We start from the raw sequence: 10,977 nt of genomic DNA, 5'->3' as shown, positions 1-10,977 counted from the left end.
TGAGCCCGGGGCCGGTCGGGGCACAGAGGAGGCAGGGGTCCAGGGTGACCGCAGATCGTCCTCCCAGGGTGACGTGGGGCCAGGTGGCCTGAAGTCCCAGTGCCCCAACTCCCTGGTCGCCCCAGAGACGGTCACCCCTTCTCCAGGGGACCCGTCTGTGCGGACCCCGGGGGACTTCAGGGAGCCGAGCTCGGCCTCTGGCCCTGCTGCAGGGGACATCTCTTCTCCCTGGAGTGACGCCGAAGCTCTGTGCCGCGTGGCCAAGAGCAGAGTCCAAGCGGGGCCTCTCTTCTGCTCCTTCAGAGCAGGGACGTCATCGTCCCCGGGTGTCTGGGGTCCCAGGGGTGGGCAGCGGGGTTCTGAGGTCTGTGGAGGGTGTGTCCGGCCCCCCAGGTCCCAGCTGGGGACGCTCTGGGTGGACCTGGCTGGAGAAGGAGGGGTGACCAGAAGGTGGGGGTGACCAGAAGGTGGGGGTGACCAGAAGGTGGGGGTGACCAGAAGGAGGGGGTGACCAGAAGGTGGGGGTGACCAGAAGGTGGGGGTGACATGGAGAAGCCATCCACGCCGTGGCGGGAGGGCGTCCGGCCCTGGGGGCTGAGCTCCAGGTGGTGTCGGGGCTGACCAACCGTGTCACCTGGACCCACTGGGCCTCAGGTCCCCCGACGGCAGCAGCGTTGATGGGCACGTCCTGCCCGGCTCACGGATGGCAGAGAGTCCCGGGAGACGGTGGTGGTGGCAGCGACCCGAGGAACCTCACCCCACTCACACACAGGAGATGGCGAGGACAGTGGCACTGGTGACTGGCGGCAGCCTGCCACCCTGACCCTGCCACGCGGCTGACCGTGCTGTTGGCCCTGAGAGTCACAGCGCCCGTCAGGACGGGGCAGCCCTGCCTCCCGGGAGGGACAGCTTCCCGTTCTGATGGCCCCGCCGAGCGCCAGCCGGGGAGCTGAGGACCGCAAGGAGCCCGCGCAGGGTCATCTGCGTGTCCAGCGCCGGCGGCCACTTCACCTGCCGGAATCGCCCAGCCCCCGGCCAAACAACGGGACTCAGGTTCGTTTGCTGGTCTCTCTATTCCACGCACCAGTGTCCGGGAAAAGGTGGTCACTTGGCCAAAGCCACCCGGCTGAGGTGTCCGAACCCGGGTCTTTATTTATGCTAATGAGTCACGCGTGGCAGTAGCGCATTCCAACTTGTCACACCCAGAGGAGCGCGCCTTCGGCCTCTGGCTGTATGCGGTCACGGGGTCCTGGGGTTCCCTTCATTCTACTGTCCTGTCAACCCCATGCCCCCCCCATCACCCAGCTCTGTGCCTCGACTCTTCCCTAGCACCCCCGTTGTGAATCAGCATCAGAGACAGAAGACGTTCAGCCTTTGGTTTGGGGGGGATCGGCTTTGATCTTCTCCAGCTCCGTCTATTTAACCAACAAATGACAACATTTCATCCTTCTTTAAGGCTGAGTAATATTCCATGGCGTAGATATACCACATTTTCTTTATCCATTCGTCTGTGGAAGGCACCTAGGTCGGTCCCATAGTTCAGCTGCCGTAAGTTGAGCTGCTCTAAACATTGATGTGGCTGTGTCCCTACAGTGAACTGATTTTAAGTGCTCTGGGAACACACCCGGGGTCAGTGGTGGTTCCATTCCAAGTGTTCTGAGGCATCTCCCTGCGGCTTCCCAGAGCAGTGGCACCAGTGTGCGGCCCCACAGCGACGATGAGGGACCCTTTCCCCGCGTCCTGCCTGCACCCTGTTGCTTGTAACCTTGATGAGTGACCTGGGTCCTTGTCCCTCTTCCCCCAGGGCCACGCTCTCTGCTGCCCAGGGACGTCCTCACCCCAGGCCTTTGGGTTGGAATGACCGACCCCATGATGGGGGGCTGTGGCTGGGCAGGGCCAGGGGCTTGCCCACGGCTGAAGCCAGGCCCGTCTCTGGAACCCAGCCGAGCGCTGAGATGAACCTCAACGGCCCCCTTCACAGTGGGGATGGTCAGAGATCCAGGGACGTGAACATGGCTGGTGGGCCCTGGGGCTGCCTTCTAGCCATTCCTGAGTCACAGTGGAGTCCATCTCACCGTCTGCCAGGCTGACCTGAGATGGGCCACACTGGCTCCTCGGTCACAACCTCTGTCCTTGGCATGTTGGGATCAGGAGGAAATGGGATCCTTTTGCAGCAGGAAGGACTTGGGTTAGATCCCAAAGTGAACTTCCCAGTCAGAATGTCTGGGCTGGCACCAGCCCCTGAGTGAGGCTCAGAAGCTCTTTTTGGGCTTCTCAGCTCCTCTGGCACCGGCCTCTCTATCCCTCTCCTCTGCTCTAAATTTACTGCTCCCTGGGACGGATCCGTCCTACCTAGAGCCACACCGGGCTGCAAACAGCAGGTGTTCAGCGGTGCTTCTGGCTTTCTGGAGACTCGAAGAGCGGCTGTGGTTGGCGGAGGGTGGTGGGAGGGGGGCACGTGCCCGGAAGGGAGCATGACGTGCCCCTCCGTACGCCGCACCCACTCCCTGTGACAAAAGGTGACACCGGCCCCAAGGAAGCCCCGCCCCCTTCTGGGTCTTGGCCCCTCCCCCTTCTGGGTCTTGGCCCCTCCAGAGGCGGCTGTGCTCTCTGGATCCACTCCCCCTGGAAACCCAGGCTGCCCCTGAGAACAGGCCCCGCTGTGAGGCTGCAGCCGGGGCAGGGGCTGAACCCAGGAAGAGGAAGGCCCCAGGTGACCAGGACAGTCCTTGAACACTCAGACCTGCCGGCTCCCGCCAGAGCATGTGACCTTGACCCTGCACCTGGCGCTGCACAAACACACATCAAACAAAGAGGCCTTCATTCCCACAGAGGCCCAGAGAAGTCAGGCAGGCTGTCGCTGTCACACAGCAAAGCAAGGGCCCCTCTGGCTTCAGAGGCCGGCTCTCTGGTCCTACCTGCCTTGGGAGAAAGAGGAGGTGCCAGGCATCTGGGCACTTTCCTTCTCATTTGACCTTGACAGGTTTGATGAGGTAGGCTGTGTCCTTCCTGTGATGTGGACAAGAAAACAGAGAGGTCGAGACACCTGCGGCCCAGCAGCTCAGCAGCCAGCTCTCTACGCGTGAACCAGAGGGCTCTCCTGTGTTGGCTGGTGTCGTCCCTCTGTCCCAGGGGTGGAGAAGTGGATGTCCCGCCTCCCCTCCTTTCCTCCCGGGTTCTTAGTGCTAATTTGGGGGCAGCGGGCAGAGCGGGTTCCAAGATAATGAAGGCCGGGCTCTAAGCGGAGGCTGGGGAACGAGGAGGCGGCGGAGACACTCATGGTTCTACCAGGGCGGCTTCTCCTCCTCGCGGGGGGACGGCGGGTTTAATTAACTCGCCGCTGCGCGGGGACCGGCCTGATTGGAAATGAGCCGTGGGCCTCGGAGACGGCGCGGGCCCAGCTGCCTCCCCGCCGGCCGGCCCCGCCACATCTGGGCAGTGGGAGGAGGCCGCGAGGTCTGTGCCCAGCTGTGGGGTCCCCGGCCCGCAGCCCCGCCCGCCTGGGCCTCTCCCAGCTCCTCCACCTTGCGCTGGTCTGTCCCTGGCCAGGCTGCCCGCTCCTCTCCGCCCGCCCCAGACTCAGCGCTGGAATCCCTCCTCCTGTCCCTCCTCCTGTCCCTCCCGAGACTCCCGCCACCGCCCAGGTCACCCCTCAGATGGGCACCCGTCCAATCATCCAGGCTGGCGCGGCTAGGCTAGTGCCCACCACACCCCTGCGGTGCCCACCACTGAGCTGGCTCCTGGGGGGGTGGGGAGGATGTTGCTGAGCCCCCGGGAGGCCTGGAGGTAGCTCAGGAATGAGGTCCACTCCACGCTGCCCCTCTCAGAGCCCCCAGGCCCCCTGACTCCTCCTCGGGAATTAGCAACCCTCCCTCTGAGCTGCTGCTTCTCTTTCCACCACTCCTGCTGGGTGACCCTGGGCAAGTGACTAACCCACTCTGGGCCTCACTTTCCTTATCTGTCAAATGAAGGTGATAACAGTGACCACTCATCAGGCTGCTGGGAGGATGTGTCAAGGCAAAGGAGCCAAGCACTTAACACAGGCTGGATCCCAGGCTGCGTGCTGCTGCCTCACATGATGGCTGTGTTCCACGTCATCTGGAGGAACTGTCTCAGGTGTCCGCCTCCTCCCTGGAGCTACTTGGCATATTGGTCCACCACTTGCCTCTGAAGCAGAACCTGCTATAGCACCTGGCATAAGGTCCTCAGGAAATACCGGAGGGGTGAACCATGCTGTCCCAGCTCCTTTTCTGTTGCTATAACAAAATACCCGAGACAAGGAAATTTCCAGAGGAAAAGGGTCATATTTATAGCATAGGAGACTGGGAAGTCCAAGAGCATGGTGCTGGCCTCTCCTGGGCACCTGGTGAGGGCCTCCTGCTGTGCCACAGGTGGCCCACGGTGTCACCTGGCAAGGCACAGCAGGCATCCTCTTACTCTTATAAAACCACTAATGCCTCATGGGGTCCCACTTCCAGACACTAGGAGCCTAGGAACCTGGGAACTCAGTGTCCAAGGCAGGAACTTTGGGAGGACGCGTTCAAACCATTCACTGAGCACCTACTATGTGCCTAGGCAGGAAGCCCTGAGATGGAGTGACCTGGGGACCAAGGCCCGTCACACACGTCGGCTGAAGCGTCTGGCAGCAGGAGCTTTGTTGACACTATCTAATCCCCGGCACCGTCCTGGGAAGTGGGACTTCACGCCCACCTTACGGGAGGGGACATTCCCGGCCTCCGCGAACCTTGAGGGGCCCAGGGTCCCGGGCAGAGGAGGCACCAGGACCCGGGCCACTGTGCTGCCCCCTGCGGGCCACCCCGTGAGGCTGCCCACGGGGATCCGGGGCCGTAGGTCCCGTCCAGCAGAGGCCGCCCAGGGGGAGACGGTGGGGACGCCAGTCCAGGCGACGCCCCTCTGCTCTCCAGGAACCAAAGACCTCGCCAGGTGGCAGCGCATGGGCACGCCCCGGGTCACTGCGGTGAGGCCCTGCGGGGGCCGGGCTGTCCCTCCCCAGTGGCCCTGCCCGGGGCGCCCTTGACCTTGGCCTCAGATCCAGACCCTCTTCCCCGCGGAGCGCGCGCCCAGGTTCAGGAGGCTAACCCAGCGCGACGGCGACCTTGCGCGGCGACCTTGCGCGGTGACCCGAGGGTGTCCCAGACTCCCCCTGGACCGGAGCAGAGTGGAAGGCAGGTGGCCTTGGAAACTGTCCCAGGTCGCAGAGGCCAGGGGACCCCAGGCCTGGCCACCCAGACCCCCGCGGGGTGCAGGGCTCTCTGAGCCCCTCCGGGAGCCCTGGCCAGCCCCGGGCGCCCGCGTGGCCCGCAGCGGAAGGACACAGCGACCCCCTAATCAGGCCGCTCTGGGCGCCGCTGATTAATCGCGGCTCAGCGTTAAAAAAGGAAAGAAAGGCGCCGTCGGCCCCGTAAATCAGCGTTTATTTAACTTTCCTGGCATTTAATGATTGCGAGCCGGGGAGAGGGGGAGACGGGAAATTAATTTGCGTCTCGCCAGAAAAGCCAGCGAGGGAAATAATGAACTTCCCGAGTGTCGCGCAGGCGGGAGATGCCGGGGACAGCGCCCCGCCACCGTCCAGGACGGGAGCAGCGCTGTGCCACTGATGGATAGGCCGTCACCCTCTCTGAGCCTCCCACCTGGGGAGAGGCGGGCAGGCAGGGCCTCGGGCTTTGGCAAACCCCCGGCCATGTCCCTGGCCATGTCCCCGGGTCTTGTCAGGATGGAGGGAGCGGGCACAGGGGGCGCCCAGAGGCTGAAGACGGTCACCGTGACCATGTGCTCAGACACCCCAGAAAACAGAGGCCCACGGTGTCATCTTCCCAGAGCAGGAGCCACGGGACCTTGCAGGTCACCTACTTGACCCCCTGATTCTACAACACGGTCGCTGAGGCCCTGCGAGGGGCAGGGAGTGCCCTAGCCACTCAGGGCTGGGGCCCGAGCCCCCTCCCCTGGGCCCGGCCAGCACCTCCGCCTCCCAGGCCGTGTGCAGAGGGTGAAGGACCGAGGGGCGGGGCGCTGCCAGCCAAAGTCCCAAGGCTGATTCTCATTGGCCAGTTCGGATCACATGACCTTCCGGAACCAGTCGCGTAGCCAGGAGAATGGAACGTGCTGATTGGCAGGCAGAGGCACGTGACTGGTCAGGAACAGGGGTCTCCCACTTTGGCCCAGACCTGTGCCTCTGCCAGGTGATGCACTGCTGCCTGGGCCTCATGTCCCCACTGACCTCTTTGTCCCCACTGTCACCTTCCCTGAGTATCCTGAGACCCAGCTCAAATCCCATCTCCTACATGGGCCTTCTGTGACCGCCTGGTCCCAAGTGCCTCTCTCTGTTCTAACTCCTGTTGGTCCCTCTGGGTGACTCTGGCTGTGTCTGTTGGTGGCTGAGGACACAGCTTGCCTTGAGTCTCCTCGAGAACAGAGACGTCGTCTCCTTTATCTCTGGGCTCAGGGCCCAGCACCGGGTACCATCCTGTAAAGCAAAAGAAGAAGAAAGAAGAAGGAATGGCTTGGTGAGGGGTCAGCGCTCCCCGGATGATCTCAAATCCCAATACCGACCTCCACGACCTTCCCGCCCTCTTCTTTGATAAGACAGTTCACTGTTGGACAACGGGCCCTGCCGGGATAGTCTTCCTGGTGTCTGACTTAGATCCTTCCTGCTTTTCTTCAGTTGGTGGGGAGCTCTGGGCCCAGTCGCCACCTTCCCCAAGGCCTTCCTTTCTGGCTTTGCCCAGTCTTCCTCCCTCCGGAGCCAGATTCCCCCCCAGGACCCGCACACACGGCTGAGGGGGCTCTTCTTCCAGAAGAGCTGGGATCCAGCCCACCCAGCCCCCCGCCGAGTTCTCAGGAGAGGCCCCCGCCTCCCGGGCCTCCTGGCAGCCGCCCCTGCTCCCTCCCTTCCTTTCAGCAGCCTGTCGAGGCTGATGGCTGACGGACAGGAAGCTGTCACCCTCCTCCCCCGCGTCCCCCTCCCTGTCCCCTCCTGGCTCCGGGAGCTGTGAGGCTCTTCCTCACAAGTTGGCTCTCTGCCCGGCTTCGCCCCTGGAGGGACAGCAGCTCCTTCCCGCTCCCCACGCGGGAGCCGCAGGAGGCTCCGTCTCCAAGCCGGGGCTCCGCGCGTCCTCACTGGACCCCGGGGCTCCGCTGTCCCTCTGTGTCCTCGCCTCCCCGAGATCAGGAGCAGCCAGCCTCTCTGTGTCCCTGGGTTCTCCCCGGGAAGCGTGGAAGCCAGAGAAGTCCTGGTGTGTTCCCCTCGGAGGTCTCCTGTCCCAGACGGAAGACGGAGGCGGCAGGACCAGGGTGGGCAGGAAGCAGCCCGAGGAGGCACAGCACAGCACTGAGAGTCGGCGCCTCACCTGCAGGCGTCCGAGGACCCCCACTCTGCAACACTCGGTGGCTCCCTAAGCCATCGTGAGCTGGAGCAGGCGTGTCTCTCCCAGCCGCAACGCCCTGACTCCCACGTGGGACAGCAGCCTGTCTCGGTGCCTGTGTGCGGCTATAACAAAGCGCCTGGGGAGGGAAACTTAATAAAGAACAGAAACTTGTTTCCCACCGTCCCGGAGGCTGGCAGGGTGGGGAGTGGGGCGGGGACTGCCCCAGCTTCCACCATGGCACCTTGGTGCCGTGCTGTCCTGGGGGGAGGCGAGTGCAGGCTGCCCGGAGCCCCCACAGCGGTCTCACCCCGCTTCCAGGGCCTGATCACCTCTCCCCAGCCCACCGCCCAGGACCGTCTGCTGGCCACCCAGCTTCGGCCTGTGAATCCTGAAGGGGACACGTTCGGCCAGAGCAGAGCTCGACAGATGTGTGTGGGACAAACTGTCACAGAACAAACCTCACCTGTTAAACGTGAGCTGAGTGGATCCAACCCCGGGGGCAGCCGGACCCCTTCCCCTTTTGGGGCAGTCGAGGACAGCTGCGGGTCCCCGGATGGCCTTGGCACCCTCCAGGGACCTGGAGAACCTGTTGTCAGGAGGCTGGGAGCCTGAACGAACAATCTCACCCAGAGCGTATTCGTTTATCAGCCCTGTCACTCAGCGGAAGACGTTTCCTGAGCACCTACTATGTGCAGGCGCCATGCTGAGTGCAGCGGTTGCAGCAGGAATCGAAACCACACTGTGAAGCCCCTCGCTGTGCGCCTAGGTGAGCCAGGATGAGGGAGGGGCTGGGACAGAGGCAGAGTGAGGGGAGGGCGGCTGTGTCCACTGGGTGCCAGGGGCAGTGAGCGGGAGGGAGGCAGCGGAGGGTGAGGACGAGGGCCGGGGCTCAGAGGAGCCTGCGGGGGCTCCCTGGGCCAGGAGGGACCTCGTGGCTGCTCTCGTGTGACGCCGTCAGCCGAGCCCCGTCTTCGTGCCGGGGCGCCCCGTTTTGCCCGTGTGGCGCAGCTCGTCTCTGGCGGGGACCCAGGACGGCGTGCTCACCTTGACCCCTCAGGCAGGGCCCCTGAGGACAGAGACGGCACCGTCCGTGCTGGGCCGCCCCCGTCGCCCACCTGCCCCGCCCAGCTGGGGAGACAGGTGCCTGGCTGTCCTCCGTGTCCTTGGTCCAGATGGTGCAGAGGACGCCCCCACCCATCGGGAGGAGCTCCACGAGCCTCCAGAGCCAGGAGGGGCAGGGGCCGGGAGGGGGACATGGTGGTGACGTTGGGCGGAGGAAGGATGACAGCTCCCTGCCTGTCAGCCCCAGACGGGCCGCTGACAGGGAGGGGGCGGCAGAGGTGGCTGCAGGGGGAGCCGGAGAGGCAGGGCGCTTCCCCACACCCGCCTCCGGCCGCTGCTGGGCACGTGCCCACTTGGCGGAGCTGGGCTGCACCCCACGTCTTCCGGGAGGAGACTCCGACAGCCTGCGCCGCAGAGTCCCAGGAAACGAGGGGCCTGGATCCAGGAGGGTGAGGTCAGGTGCACCCCAAAAGGTCACCAGCTGCCGGGGTTCAAGCCCAGGTCCGGGAGCCAGAGCCCCAGGTGGGGCACACGGCAGCTCGCACCCCAGCTGCCCTCTGCCGGCCCGTGATGGACCCTCGGCTCCCGGGCGGCTTGCGGGACAGCGACCTGGAACAGCACACACCAGCCTCGGCGTGCCCAGGACGAAAGTGCCTTCCTCCCAGAAGGAAAGGACGTCACCAGGGAAGTCCTGCCTTTCCACCCAGGGACTCGCTGTGGCCTCGTGGTGGAAGGACGGGACGCCAGGCCCCTGGGCGGCAGCGGGGGGAGCGGCCGGGGTGTGGGGGCAGGCCCTGGGCAGCAGCCTCCCTCACTCCACTGCCCGCGGCTTCCCCTTTGGTGCCTGAGGCTGGGCTTGCCCGAGTGGGTCTACCCCTAGTCCTAAAGCCGGAGGAGACCCGGAGAGAGAGCCCCCTCCCAACCTTCTGCCGTCAATCGGGAAACCCAGATAGGCCTCCGTCCACCCTGCAGCTCAGGGGCAGGGCCAGCCAGGGTCAGCTCGGGGAGCCCCTCTCCACAACGCCACTGTCATCCCCCAGTGAAGTCGGACAGAGGTGACACGAGGCTCGGATTCGCCACTTCTCGTCTGCGGCGGGAACATGGGCACCAGGAGAGGCCAGGCCTGTCTGCAGCCTTGGCTCCTGGGAGGCTGAGGCAGGAGGATCCTTGGGTCGCAGGAGGTCAGGGACAGCCTGGGAACAGGGAGACCTGGTCTCAGAAGTGAGCAGGAACGCTGACACCTCCCTGGCACGGCTCCTCATGAGCACCCTGCCCGCCCGCGTGGTGCGCTCAGACCCGCCCTGGGCACAGAGTCAGCGATCGGCGGTGACTGAGTCGTCCCCGCCCCTCGGGCCTCAGGACCTCAGCTCACCTCCTGTTATCCTGGGGCTCAACGGACGTCACCTGCTCCCCGCCACCCAGGCGCCTTCCGGGGTGAACCGGCGCTGCAGGTCGGAAGCGAGGCCCAGCACCTTCTCCCTGGGCCCCTGCCTCGCCTGTCCTCGGTGGAGGCCAGAGGGACAGGTGACCGGTGGAGGGGTCTGGCCGGGCCACTCCCCAAGCTCTGCAAAGTGGACCCTCCAGGGAACGAGAGCCAGGCCGTAACACATGGGGACGGGGACGGAATTCGGTCACATCTGGTCACATCCCCAGCTGCCTCGGTGACCGGAGCCGGTGGGCGGGGCTTCGAGGGGAGGATGACAGAGGGACATTGGCGAGAGCGGACAGGCCTGGGGTTCGAGGACTCATCCAGGACCTGGAGGTCACGCGTGGTGTCCCCGGGAGCTTCCGATGGAAACATCTTATCCCTGGTGGACACAGGACGGAGGTGCCATCTGCTCGCCCCGGGACCCACACCCTCGTCCTCAGAGGACCACAGGCCCAGTCTCCAGAGCCCGACAGGTCCCGGGGGACACGAACCACAGGGAAAGAGGCAGCGTCCCCTAGTCCCACCGAGCACAGCGGGGGCAGGGCAGACTCGGGGCTCACAGTCCCCCTGTGGCTCCTGGGGACAAGGCCTCGATGACCCAGCATCCTGGGGCCTGGAGCATGCGAGGGTCAGCAGTGGACAGACAGGTTACTGGCTCATCACCCGTTAGAAGAGGAAAAGGTCACTGTGGTGACAGGGGCTGTCCTTGGTGCTGCCCTTCCCCCCTGTCCCCTGATCACCTGGGAATCCCTCTGGTCTGCCTGGCGGGTCCCCAGCCGGTCTCTGACAGAGGACAAGTCCTTCGCTGCCCGTCTTCTGGGTCAGCTCCATTAAATGAGGTTGAGAAACAAGCGTCTCCGCGAGGCTCCCTGACACCGCCGTCAAGGCCGACGCCGGGGGCCGGTCACCACGCACCGTGAGCCGCGGAGGGTTGTCCGACCCACGTGCCTTTAGCAGGTTCCCCGCTGCGGTCAGGAAACTGCCCAGGGCCGTGCAGCCTGCGGGTGTCAGGGCCAGGACGTCAGGAGGTCTGGGTCTTAACTCCGCCACGCCCTCCCGTCCCCAGAACCACGGAAGGCCCTGAGTACAAACGGCTCCGCT

The 10,977-nt window shown here is 64.7% G+C and overlaps 2 long non-coding RNA genes across 2 annotated transcripts; one reads left to right on the top strand and one right to left on the bottom strand.

The window, feature by feature from the left end:
• Window positions 1-5,417: 5,417 nt before the first annotated feature.
• Window positions 5,418-6,905, bottom strand: LOC120890895 (uncharacterized). Its single transcript, XR_005735367.2, has 2 exons — window positions 6,571-6,905; window positions 5,418-6,484 (listed from the first exon to the last, which is right to left on the bottom strand). It is a non-coding gene; the product is annotated as an uncharacterized LOC120890895 (long non-coding RNA).
• Window positions 6,845-10,728, top strand: LOC144367903 (uncharacterized). The gene is made up of 2 exons (XR_013427522.1): window positions 6,845-7,857; window positions 8,034-10,728. It is a non-coding gene; the product is annotated as an uncharacterized LOC144367903 (long non-coding RNA).
• The last annotated feature ends 249 nt before the right edge of the window (window positions 10,729-10,977 follow it).

Source organism: Ictidomys tridecemlineatus, chromosome 11 (genome assembly GCF_052094955.1).
Source record: "Ictidomys tridecemlineatus isolate mIctTri1 chromosome 11, mIctTri1.hap1, whole genome shotgun sequence".
In the NCBI taxonomy this organism is placed as follows: Eukaryota; Metazoa; Chordata; class Mammalia; order Rodentia; family Sciuridae; genus Ictidomys; species Ictidomys tridecemlineatus.
Note: the sequence above shows the minus strand (reverse complement) of the source record. Positions and strands in the feature narration are given on the sequence as shown.